The 13,464-nt window shown below is 38.5% G+C and overlaps 1 protein-coding gene across 1 annotated transcript in view; it reads right to left on the bottom strand.

The window, feature by feature from the left end:
* grin2da (glutamate receptor, ionotropic, N-methyl D-aspartate 2D, a) overlaps nt 1–6,915 on the bottom strand; it is a 145,113-nt gene extending 138,198 nt beyond the window's left edge. The window contains exon 1 of the mRNA XM_067424872.1: nt 6,061–6,915. The gene's annotated coding sequence lies outside the window, so the exon portion shown is untranslated. The remainder of the gene's footprint in view (nt 1–6,060) is intronic.
* Between the last annotated feature and the right edge of the window lie 6,549 nt (nt 6,916–13,464).

Below are 13,464 nucleotides of genomic sequence, written 5' to 3'. Positions count from 1 at the left end.
CTTTGTGATTTTATATTTAACTTTTACAACTTTGTCAACATGACAACAAATCATCTAAAATTACAGTAAAAGTGATTTAAATAGCTTTAATAAATGTAATAATACAAAAACAGATAAATAGAGTTAATGTAGGCTTTATATTTCTAAAAAATTGCCCTCATTCACTTCGCCTCACTGCAACCATGATTATTGCTTTTTTTCTGGGTTTTTTAAAGACAAAGAAAAAAAAAAACAGACGGACAAGCATAAATCTTTTTGTAGTAATCAATATTATAACAAAATTTCAACTTCTACTCAATACTTTCGTTTGAGCTTAACTTTTACTGAACACGGAATATTCCTTTAAAAGCTTCCGAGACTTCCTTGAGTCCTCAGCTGTGAAAGAGCAACCTCTATGCAATACAAATTTACAACAGAAGTCCTTCTTTGGATGTACATCAAACAACATATTTTTTTATCAGTCCGTGAAACCGAAGCCATTTGCTATGAATTCATGATAAACTAAAGGCGCAGTACGTAATAATGGCCGCTAGTGACTGAAATGGGTACTGCAGTCCAGATTCTAAATTTCCTCCTCAGACTCAACACTCAGTTTGTGCCCGTTTGAGGACATGCAACATGAATGACCGAGTGACAATAGAAAACAAGGAGAATTACACAATGTAAGTTGATGAGTTGTTTTATCTGCATTTTAATGCGCTATATAGATATTTTTAGATGGTTGCAGAGCCTGGCTTCCATGTCAGCTATACACTGTTTTCCACCAACTGGCAACATTGGGTAAATTGGCAATGTGCGTTATCGTACAGAACAAAACAAACATACATTGCGACATGGAACGCACATTTCTAAGTAGAATAACTTGCTGTGGCATTGTTTTTTTTGGAGAAACAGGTATATATATATATATATATCTGCAAACATATTGTTTTTTGTTGTTGTTGCTTTATTACAGTCAAAAACTTACATAGAGCACCTTTAATGTTGCCTCCTTGAGGAAAAAAACCCACTGAAAAACTCATTCGTCATTAAGCACAGAGCCACATCCCACTCAGGAGACAAAAAAACTTGCAAAGGTGAGGAGCTTAATTTGAATCATATCTCAAAGCCCAGTGGGAGGGAGGAGAGAGTGGAGCACCAAAGAGTAAAAGTGACAGAGGCAGCAGCAAGCCATATTGCCTTGCGTTGAAAATCACATCTGTGGAGGCCCCTGAGATTTAATTTCGAATGCTCGCGGGGAGCCGGTTTCTGTCTGTCTCACTCAGGGGAAAGAGAAGGAGGGAATCCCTGCAAACTCCACCCTACCATCCGCCCGCCCCCACAAGACATGTCAGATTACTTCGAACCCAGGATGAGCTTGGCTAGCTTTAAGTTCAGAGGCTCTGGACTCCACAGCTCAGACTTCAAGCGCACAGATAAAATGTCGGTTTACATTGGAACAAAGAGGGATTTGCAATCAATGGCCTGAGAGAGAGAAAGAAAGAAAAACATTCACGCCTGTCCGATAAGCAAGGGTAATTTACGGCTGATTTCAAGCCCCCATGTTAACAGAGTGCGAAAAAGCGGTTCGCCCTTGTTTCTTTTTCACTAAGGTACTTATTTAGATGAGCAATCAAGCCCAGCGGTCGAAAGACAAAGACATCATTCCACCACATATCACTTGAGATGGGGGGTGGGGGTATAACTTGACCAAAAGGCAACAAATTAAGGACAAATCTCAATGGGCATCAAGTTCATACTAAGACAGCACATAAGGGTATGTGCGCTTACTGGAATCGAATGGAATAAATACATCTGGGGAGCCTCTGTTGGTATAGAGAAGAAAGTGTGGGTTTATTAATTTACAGTGATGAGAGCGCATCTGGGTCTGGGTGAGATTCTTCAGGGGGTGGAGAAAACACCGGCGGGAGAGAGCATGTGGAACGATGCTGGCTGCCAGGCAGCCTAGTGCAGGACCATTAGACAGAAAATGTCTGTTGCACATAGGGAGACATTGTGTTTAAATATCATGTCACTCTGTACTCGGTATACAACAGGAGGTCTGAGTGTTTTCGCAGCCAAATAAAGCAAAAGGAGATTGAATATCTAGCAGAAAAGTAGAAATTGTAGAAATTGATGATGAATTGATAAACGAAGAGGTTAGATATGCTCACTTCCGCATAAAATGTTCAATTTCCCATTTTCATTTCAAAATTCATGGCTTTGATTAAATGTTATTCAGTTTGGTGATATCTGCCGTTATGCACTTTCTGAGGCAATCAGATGATTGTCACTTAGAGTGTAACATAAAAATGATGGAAGGCTTAAGCTATTTGGAATTGTGGCTTCGTTGCATCATTGACTTCCTGTCACATGCCTTTGAGGTCGACCTTGCGGAAGAGCTGAAACCCTGTTTTGACATGAAGTTGGATCGAAAGTCGAATCTATTGTTTTCTGAGACTATCCTGGGAGTGTGAGCAGCACTACAATTGTCAGGGGACAGGAGTTTAGAAGCAAAGGTAAAAATAAGATACTGTGAAAACTGTGTCAAGAATTGTCATTGAGACACAAGTTTACATGGACGCCTTTTGCTTCAATCTGAATGAATTCAATCCGATTGATGAATCCGAAGGCACACGAAATAAAGTGATCGGATTGACGTGTGCATTTATGTCACAAGCTTCAGATCGGATTGAATCTTTTGACATGCACACTGCATGAATGTGCAGTTTCCTGCTGTTGCTGATTACTAATCATTGTCCTTTTTCTTTGTTTTAAAAAGTAGATTTAATATTTTTTCTTTTTTTTTTAGGTCCTAATTAGAGGAAGACGAGCACGTTATTCCCGTTCCCAAACCAAGGTGGCTGAGGATGAGTCTGTTCCACTTCAAAGTGTGTTGGAGCTTGTTCCATGCTCCATTGCACATGCGCGCCATACTTTCCAGTTTCGGGTTTCAATCCAATCAAGTGTTTACATGCCCTCTTGAGGAATAAACCACCCCTTACAATAATCTGAATGAAATTTTAATCAGATCTGGCCAATTTATTGATTGACGTGGTTACATCCGATTGTACTACTAGTCCGGTTACGATCGGATTATAAGGGTCCGTGTAAACGCAGCTAGTGGCTTTAAACGCTACGCAAGCACAATGAATGCTTCCAAAAGAGTTTGGTTCATCACACTGAACATAATATCACTGAGTTAACTACATTTATTCTCATTAGCTGCAAATGGACAACGTCTGCTCTCCTTGGTCCCTCATAATGCTGAAATCATAAGAAAGAAAGACAAGTCTCCTCAATTTCACAATGGGACAGCCCTAGGCATCAATATCTAGGTAAAAAAATATATATCACAGGCATAAATAAATGTCTCACGAACAAGCATACGCCTTTATGTGCTTCAAAGCTAGCAGTTTTGCTGCTTCAGCGTCTTCCCCAATAGCATACATAGAGTTTTTTTTAAAGTAAAATGCCTGCTATTTCTAGATGCAGCCAGCGTCTGAGTTGTTCCTCTCAGTGATCTCACTGCCGAGAAGTGAGAAGACAACATCAACAACGAACTATCAAGGAGAAGAACAGGAAATGCAGGATGCAGAGCTACTGAAAATCATTAGCACTAGTTCTTAGAGAAGCTACACTGTCAAGATTTTAAGTCTCACTTTGCATAGTGGTGATAACAAATCCTGTGTTACCATGGGAAAGTAATGTCGACTGCTACCATCCTCTTAGTTTAGATTAAGTTCCATACGAGCTTCAGAAACCAAGAACAGACGGCTATAGAGGTTATTTAAAGTTTACCACGGTAAAATGGCCCTGCTTAAAACAGTCATTTGCCCATCTCATTCCACTGGTTAAATAATAGATATAGAAATATTCAGTATCTCTGTGGGTTTTAGGAGCCCATTTTTGGACACCTGTTGAGACATGTTTTGTAATATAGAGAGGCTAATTGCTTCTATATCTCTTTTTGACATTTAATTAAGTTTAAAGGGCAAGGTAAGTCCTTCTGGAGGGTTTTCGGGTATTACAATCTATTGCATGATGACCGATATTACCATACTATCGACTAGAGGCAAATACAGGTGCATTGTGTCTAAGGGGCCTTGAAAAGAGTATCCACACCCTAATCCAGCACAACACTTCATCAGACAATGAAATCAGAACACAGAATTCATTTGAATATTTTTTTTTCTAATATGTAAAAATGTTATCCTCATTCAGTACAGGCTGTACTTCAGATTTAAATATTGCCCAACCGCAAACAATAAAGCAATCGCTATATGACGTTAGATAATGTAGTCAACTTCTCTGAAGTCTTGTGAAAAATATCAGTCAGCCTCAGTCTTGTACATAGGGTGATGTAACACAGCTCTGATGCATAGACATGACAGGGCTGGACGTAGGAGGTGGCTCCTCAGAACAGCTGGGGTCTGGCAAGCACCGAATCCCGTAGGGAGGGGGCTTGAAAAGACGAGGGGAAAACAGGACGCGATTTGGCTTCTCTCTCGCTTTCTCCCTGGGATGTGCCTTTTCAAGACCTCTATAGGCTAGCTTCCTGTGGGGCATTCATCCCAAAATGTCCTCAAGCTGTGCTGCTTCAACTGAAGCAAGGGAGTTTTTTTTTTATTTTATTTGTGTATATGTGTTTATATGGTGGGTGGTTTTTGGAGTCAACAACTGTAACCTGGGGAGGACTTTGAAGCAGCAGCAATCCTGAGACAGCCCAAACGGTGCCCTCCTCCTCTAGTATCACCGACTCTTTTCTGCCACCTTCAGACCTGTCATATGAGCCTTCAGGTGGCTCCAGAAAAAAAAAACCTGGCTTTGCCATGGGAAATCATCTAAGACTGTCAAACCTACTCTAATGTCACAGGCAAGTCACCTGCACAACTTCAACATTTAGGGAAGGTGGTGGCTGAAGGCTTAGTGAAGCGCTGTCAAATACACTGAGTACCCTATATAAAACCAGGACATTGAGAGCTGGCCGAACACGATAAGAGAAACGAGTAGAACGGCAGCCAAACCAAAAGTAATTGATCTACGACTCAAGCATGGCATTCACAGCATTCAAAGCATTCTGATATTTGCAGCAATTCTAAAGCCCACTGAACAATAAAAGTCAGCTTATTCCTCCTAATAAGACATGCAGATTCCGTGGCTCTTGATTGCCCAGTAACAAGTGGCACACAAAAGGAGGCAATCTGAGCCTAGAAAAAAAGCACCTCAATTAGGCTACTAAACTCAGCACACTGGCTCTTGATATTACAGACCGAATCAACTGGATTTGATTCTCGCATTTTAAAAGCACTAAACACTATAATGTGACCTGTTTTAATATGTTACACTTCCAAAACAAACTGTATTCCTTTGAGTTTAAGCAATTATGCATTATTTACGTGTATTATATGAGGGAAAACACATTGAAACCTCTAAATGTCGGCATATTTTTGCACTTTTGAGGCTACACAGAACATGACGAAAACTGATTTACCATTTAATCGCAACTAAAATAAATAAATAAAAACCCAAGGAGAAACGAATGGCTGCATTAAAACTGCAGTGTTTCCACATGAAATGTAAAAAAATATATATATATCAGAGGGTGTAAAAAAAATCACTATTTCAGTCTGTCAATGAAATTCGCGCGACCACTTGTCACACACAATACTGTAATACGGAATGGCTTTACATACGTGCTCTCCTGCTGCTCTCCCTGAGGAAGCATACTAGGCTCTACCCTTGTCAGTGAGGTTAAGTTGAGACCCTATTCACGAGCCTGTAGGGTAAAAGTCACTACAACCCTATATGGATTTAGGATGTCTAGGTGATAGTCGGGTTAGGGGGAGAGAGAGAGGGACCTTGCGTTTTGTGCACGCGCATCAATGACAGAGGGGTCAAACCCCTCGCGCACCGGCCGGTTGTCTCCTATCCATCAAAGTGGATATGCGCGCGAGACAGAGGAGCGTTCAGGCGCTGACGCATAAGCGTGTCTCGTGCTTGCCATCTTTTGCCGATTTGAAGGGCAAAATCCGACTTAACCAAAGACCCCACAAGAAAGAGAAAAAACAGCATACTCACTGTTTTTTTCAGGATCCAGACACTCTGTTCTCCCTGCGGCACTTCGTCACTTGTATATCCATTCCACAGCTGCCCATTTTCACGACGTTTCCACCCGGTATGTTTCTCTGAGGTAAAACGAAAAAAAAAAAGAAATTGTACGTACACACAGTCTCGACCTCTCTTTACTCAGCCTGCCTACATGTTGCTGACTAGCTCTCTCCCACCCTCCTTACCTCCCCCCTCCCGTATCTTTCTCACTCACTCAGTCTCTCTCTCCAGTTATTTTGTTAAAATTCAGTATATACGCCCCGTCACCTAGCAACCTCTCTCTCTCTCTTCATCACTCACGCGACACGTGTTGAATGCTAAACTTGCCGTTGTGGAAGGTTGCAGGGATATTTTAAAAGCGCCTGTACACGCGCCGCGCCGGTCGCGTATCACTATGCAATCGAAATAGTTATTATAGTACGCTTTCTCACGCGCCTCCTCCCGTCCTTTAACCCAACCTGGAACGTTCCGCTTTCCCCCCTTAAAAACCCCAGAGACTCAACTTAGCGTCTAGCCGCTTAGGAGAGGCAACAGAGATAGGCTATACAACGTTCAAGAATTACGACCAAATCATTATCTAACCTAACGTTAGTATTCTCCGTTTTTTGCAGTCATAGTGTTCCACACAGAACACTAAAGTCATTTTTCCAAATGGTTAATTTTCATCAATAGAAAAATGGGGTTTGCCTGGCGCAAGGAGAAAAGGTGAGCTATATTGAGAGCGTTAGAAACTCTTGAGGATTTTTATCTGTTTAATTATCGTAGCCTACTCCTCCCGTCCCCCCGAGCCGGTCATTTTGTTGTCCTCTGCTGGACATCAGGGCGTTGAATGCTGCAGAGAACGTGAGTGCTCACTGCTCAGCACTCTGCTGTCCTATCCGAAGGTAATCACTTTCTGCTGTATATGGACGGACTGAGAGAAACAGACCGTGTTTGCATTGATGGAGATGTTGTGTGTGCTTGAATAGAACAGTGTGCGTTTGCAAAATTGAATTGATTTTGGCCACGCCCCACAGGAAGTTGAATTGAATTGGAATTAAAGACAATACAATTTAAAGTTTATTTATGTGAAGAAATACACTATTAAAGTCTACTATAGAATTTAAATACAAATTTCAGTTGTTTCAGAATGATAGTTCTACGCTGTAGAAAAATGTTTTTAGCTTAAAGAAATGTAATAGAAAGATACAGGCCTAATATAAAAAAGACAAATAAAAATGTCACAGTTAAAAACTTAATTGGTTACCTACCATACATGACCATGGACCACAAAACCAATCATAAGTTTTATTATTTTTTTAAACTGAGATTTATACATCACCTGAAATCGGTATAAATAAGCCTTCCATTGATATGGCAATATTTTGGTGAGATACAACTATTTGAAAATCTGGAATCTGTGCGTGCAAAAAAATAAGAAAATCACCGTTAAAGTTGTCCAAATGAAGTCTATAGCAAAGCATATTTCTTATAATAATAATATCTGTTTGATATATTTATGGTATGAATTTCACAAAATATCTTCATGGAACCTAATCTTTACTTAATATCCTAAGGGTTTTTGGCATAAAAGAAAAATATGACCTATACAATGTATTGTTGGCTATTGCAACAAATATACCCGTGCAACTTATGGCTGGTTTTGTGGTCCAGGGTCACATATGAAAAATTAAATGGTTTGACATTAGCCTAATATTTAAATGTAATTTATATAGGCCTAATTTTACTGTTAATGTATATATATATATATATATATATATATATATATATATATATATATATATATATATATATATATATATATATATATATATATATATATATATATATATATGTGTGTGTGTGTGTGTGTGTGTGTGTGTGTGTGTGTTGTCTGCAGCATATATGTCCATCGTCTAGAAATCTTTTAGTCTATTTATCTATCAGTTATGTATGGATAAAGAGACTGGTTAACTTAGTACAAATATATCTGTATATGTAATTTTACTGTAAAATGTAATTTAGTATCTAATCTATCCCTCCATCCATCTATCAGTCTGAAGTTGTACAGTATAAAACCTTTAACCTGCCAGATTTTTAAACAAACATTTAAACAATTTTTAAATATTTAAACATGTCTTGCTAAAGATTATCAGGATGAACTCTTATTTTTATTATTAATTTTATATTACTCAAATGATATACATTTATTTCATTTTAATTCTACTTCCTTAATTTTAGATTATATTTTTGTGTCTTGTTTGTGACTAAAATTTAACAGCCAATTCACTTGTGCATGGCAAACAACCCTGCAGTGAGCAAGTGAGTGAGAGAGAGATGGGAAAAGAGTTGCGTGTCTATGGCATATTCTTGTGACAGCTTTACAGTACAAGTATGTGTGCACAAGTGTGATTTTTTTATTTATTTTTTATGTGTACTCTGAAAAACTGCACACAATTATACTTTCACCTGCCTGTATTTGTCCATAATACTCAGCAGCAGTTTCCTTCAAATATTAAAAAATAGCTCTAATTAATTTAAAAGCATAGACCTCACATCCCATCTAGCCAGTAATTGAAGGAAAGGGCAGTGACCTCTGTTGGCTGTAGTGGTATGATGAACATTGAAAATATTTTTACACAGTGGAGACTGAGCCCAGTACGTGTCACCACCTACTTAAATCGGCGACCACTGGTACAGTCAGCACATGAATACAGTTCTGAGAAAAAGTCATTTGTGTGTCACCAGGAAAAGGAATTATGCAAGAAGAATTGTACTAGTGTGAATATTATAAAAATTGCACACTACTTCCAAACAATTTGGATGTAAATCTAACGCTAATCTCTGCTATATTCTTTTGTCTTATACCAGAGGCAAGTGAATATTTTAGCTATACAATCCAGTCATTGTCATAATCTTTATACTCATTGAAATATGAGTGGCATAAATGGCTCTTCTCTTATTTTCTGCTGCATTGGTTATTGAATATGTGTCCATTTATATCCATTTATGGCTTGTTCATCTTAGACGCTTTAAGTCATTACTTCAAGCCAACAGCAAAATCAGCATCTTTCCAGGATTATAGCAGAGAACCATCTTATCAGCAGTCTTACACTAAAGCAAAGAATGAGAGTGCTGTCTCTGTAAATGTTTTTCCCCTTACTAAGTCACCATGTGTACGGGGGGGGGGGGGGGGGGGGGTTCAAGATTTTTGGTCTGGAAACTCACCATTGACAGGACTCAATCCGAAGGGCGGATAAACGGTTGTCTTTCAAACTCCCTCTGCACGCTATTGGACCAACTACAACCAACCAGAGTAACGTGAAGCGGAGCTCGTTGAGAGATTAAATATTCGCTCTATCCGTTCAGCAAAACTCCGAACACTCTTCCCTTTTTAAGAATGACTTCAGTGTCGTTCTTTGTTCTTTTTCTCAGAGAAAAGCTTAACTCCAAGTTTTCCAGAGTCGCGGTCAAAGCTGATTCGAATGACCGCTGTTCGCCAGCTTCTGTGTTTACTAGTAGCACGCAATCGCAACTCTGCCCCGCCCACTGATTCTATACACGATGTGATTGGCCTGACCAGAGTTTGGTTTTTAGAGCTCAGACATGTATTGAGAGTTGCTAGATGACACTCGTGGCAGATTGGATTTTCTGCCGCTAGGTTGCGTCTAGATTTTTAGACTACTGAAAAGTAATATGATGCCTAAAAGGTGCATGTTAATACTGTGTACATGTTGACATTCTCAAACATGTATTGACATTCTTTCAGATGCCTTGAACCTTGCAATTTAGCTTTATTATTTTGCATGGTTAGACAAAAATTGGGATTTGAGTTCAGCCCCACCACCTATTTATTAGTTTTGTCATATTTTATTAGAAACCGCAGAAATGTCTTTTTAAGTTTATTGATTTACACAAATACAAACAGCTAGGGGGCTTAAGGGCTTTGCACGAATCTTGTGCATATTATTTTGTTTACAGTGAGTATATTATTTATGAATCTAGGGACTGTAGTTAGACAGAATCCCCAGAAGTGGATTTGATTTGGATATTGAGGCAGCAGTTGGCAAGCATGTGTTGTTCATATTCGAGTGTGATGAAACTTTTAAGTGTATTCAGAGTTTTCAAACAGTTTTCTTCCATTGAGTAAAATGCCGCTGATTTGCAATCTTCCACAGGTGTTTGCATTTCTATGAATGACAGCATTTCACTCCCGGGTATTTCTCTTGTTGAGCTTCGATTATTAAATTTCACCATACAAAGAGTGCATATGACTTTTACTTTTGTTAACTATTTGATGATGATATATATATATATATATATATATATATATATATATATATATATATATATATATATATATATATATATATATATATATATATATATATATATATATCACCCATAAAGTGGGTCTTTTCCCATCATTTGCTAATAAACGGGTGCACACTGTGGCTTCTCTGAGTACCAATCAGTTTTTAAAAAATCAAGAAAAAAAGTTATATTAAAAAAAGGTAAGATAAAAAGCAGTGCTTAATTTTAAGTATCTGTGTAAAAAATAAGTCTAAAATAAAAATAGTCTGTAAAAATAGGGTCCAATGTACTAAAAAGACATTTTCAGTATTGATTTTTCACAATTATTTTATTCATATTTTCAACAACAACCAAAAATCTCCCCCAAATGTTTTGGGGTTAACTGAAATGCACGTAAACTTAACGGATAATGTCCTGTACCAGTGTATTCAGGGCTTTTCTGAATATCTTTGTGCAATGTTATATCCAAAGATTACGTTTTTTAAACAACAAGTTACTTCAGACCCTTGCTCTTCTCATTCTCTATATTATTTCTGAGCGGATTTTCAGAGAGTCAGTTTTTTGTTTTTTCAACTCTTTAACTGCATGCTGTGTATTAAATGAACATAAGATCCTCATTTAATGATTTGCGAGATACAATTAAAACTTTATTGTTGATTGTTTGAAGGCTTCTAATGTTCTTGTTTATATATATTATATTAACCGTATAATTTATACATGTATTTAATACATCTTAAGAAAAGATCAGCTATAAAAGCTCAACAAGATCAGCTAAATTAAATTGGCCTCAATATATCTTTTAGTTAATTTACACACGAAGAACCATGTTGTGAAACGGATACAGTAAAACAGTGACGTGGATGCATCTTAACTGAGTTTAAAAATCATCCAGAACACTATTTAGATAGGCCCACTTGTTTTAACCTCTTTTGCATGTGTGATGGATTCTCCCCTAAAAGAAAAGTTGTTTCTAATTAGAGTTTCAGTTGAGCAAAGACACATTTTTTCTGTGTCTTTTGCACGTCCAAACATATTCCCAGAAATGCTCTGACTTGTCATCACCCCAGTGCTAATTACCAATGATCACATTCAATGAGCACAGAAAAAGAGCAATCAAGTGCTCTGGTGTAATGAAATTCACCACCACAGAGAGTGATTTGCCCTGATAATTTGTCTTAGAAAATCAACACAGAGCTAGGCAGCCATATTTGTCAAAGGAGCTCACAGCTTTATGCATCAGAGGCAGTCTCGAAGGTCTTGAACCTGTAACTGTATGCTGTAATAGCCTGATGGGCTTCATGATTAGCCCATCGAGCTGAAGACCCAGGCCTTTTCCCTCAGGGAATGCAGCTTAATCTACCCCTTTCTCTGTGTTTTCTCTCTCTCTTTCTTTACTTAGAGCAGAGCTCATCTTTATAATGCCGTCCGCAGTGGTTTCTATTAGGAGAGAGCTCATTTAAGTTCATGAGAAAAGTCTTCAGATAAGTATATTCTGGAGAGAAGTTTGTCAAAGGAGAATTAAACTGAAAACCCTGACAGGTGAGTTTGAGAATTAACATTTCCTTAAAGGGGCCATATTCTATACTTACCTTAATATTTTTGCCTGAAGTACACTTGCACACAAAAAGGTCAACAACTGTCTGCCTATGTATATGTATGGACTGTATGTATGCATATATGTATCCATCCATCCATCGTTATGATTGGCTATAACCTTTTTGTATGTGGTCTGCCTATATATATTTTGTAAGATGTCTCTGGGTTTTGTATATAACCCAGTTCTCTGAGAATTGGAACAGAACACAGAAGCAGCAATACTTCAGGTAGAATGGGCCTTGAGGTGAAGCGACCCTGTGCGCCTTATAGGCCAAAGTGGCTGCATTCAAAACCCGGAAAAAGAGAAAAAGAGAGATCCCATGAGGGAATCTGTAGTCAGACAGTCCTCAGCCATCTAGCACCATGCAGGAAATTGGACACTAGGATCAGGGGCGAAGCGGGGGGGTGGCTAATGGGGCTTAAGCCCCGAATGTTTTGTCAAAAGCCCCGAATCTTTTAGTAAAAAAAAAAAAAAAAAAAAAAAAATTAATTTTGTTTCTTTTCCTCTCAGTCTTTCAGACTGGAGCGGCAAAAAATGAATCAAAAGCTCCTTTACCGCGTGTGTGGCGGTCGGCAATGCGTCGCACACATAGACTGTTGCAAAATCCCCAGCTTGTTTGCCAATGCCAACTGCCAATAAAAACTAACGAAGAAGAATATACATCTTCTTCTTCGTCGTTGTCATCAGGGATTGGCGGGCTTTTGTATTTCACCGGCGTCGTAGTGAACTATAGTTAACATGGACACTACACATTTTTTTTTAAAAGGAACACTAAACCTCACCGGCCAGAGAGAGATTCTGCGTCAGACGAGCGTGTTACAGGTTTGTGAATCCGCTGTTGTAACACTTGAGTTAAATGACTGTACTGCTGGCTAGCTAGAGTTACGTTGAAGATTAACGTTAGGTTTTACTTATTAAGGCGAGACACGACAGGTGAAAACAAAGTCAATTTTGAGATTTTGGGCCAGCTTACTCCCTTAACATGTAAGCTTTCATGTCACAATAAAAAAAAGGCAACATTACACATTTAAGGGTGTTATTTCATTATATTTTGTCACCGTGCGCCTTTAGATTTCTACCTGAAATCATCCAAAGTTATTCTAACGCGAGCTCCCGTGCCGTCTCCATTCACAGAAACATGCCATGCCTGGCATCATTATAAAGCTCTGTCTCACACACAGCGCTGTCTAATCCAAATAGGGGCATTTCCTTTGTAGAACTAACCAACCGCGAAAGTTTGCAGCCGAAAACAACATCTGATTGGTCATGGATTCTGATGTATCAAATCTGTCAGCTAAGCACAAAGTAAACCAAACTGAACTCTAAAGATTAGTAATGATGTTTACACCAAATTCCAATTTCACCTATGCAGGCTAACTTAAAAATAGTCAGATAATGGTTGCCTTTTTTATTTGCCAGGGGTTAAAATTAGTCATCCTTAACATGTTTGGTGTTTTGGATTCACTACAGCTGGAGAACAGTTA

This window comes from Pseudorasbora parva, chromosome 19 (genome assembly GCF_024679245.1).
Source record: "Pseudorasbora parva isolate DD20220531a chromosome 19, ASM2467924v1, whole genome shotgun sequence".
NCBI classification, from domain to species: Eukaryota; Metazoa; Chordata; class Actinopteri; order Cypriniformes; family Gobionidae; genus Pseudorasbora; species Pseudorasbora parva.
Note: the sequence above shows the minus strand (reverse complement) of the source record. Positions and strands in the feature narration are given on the sequence as shown.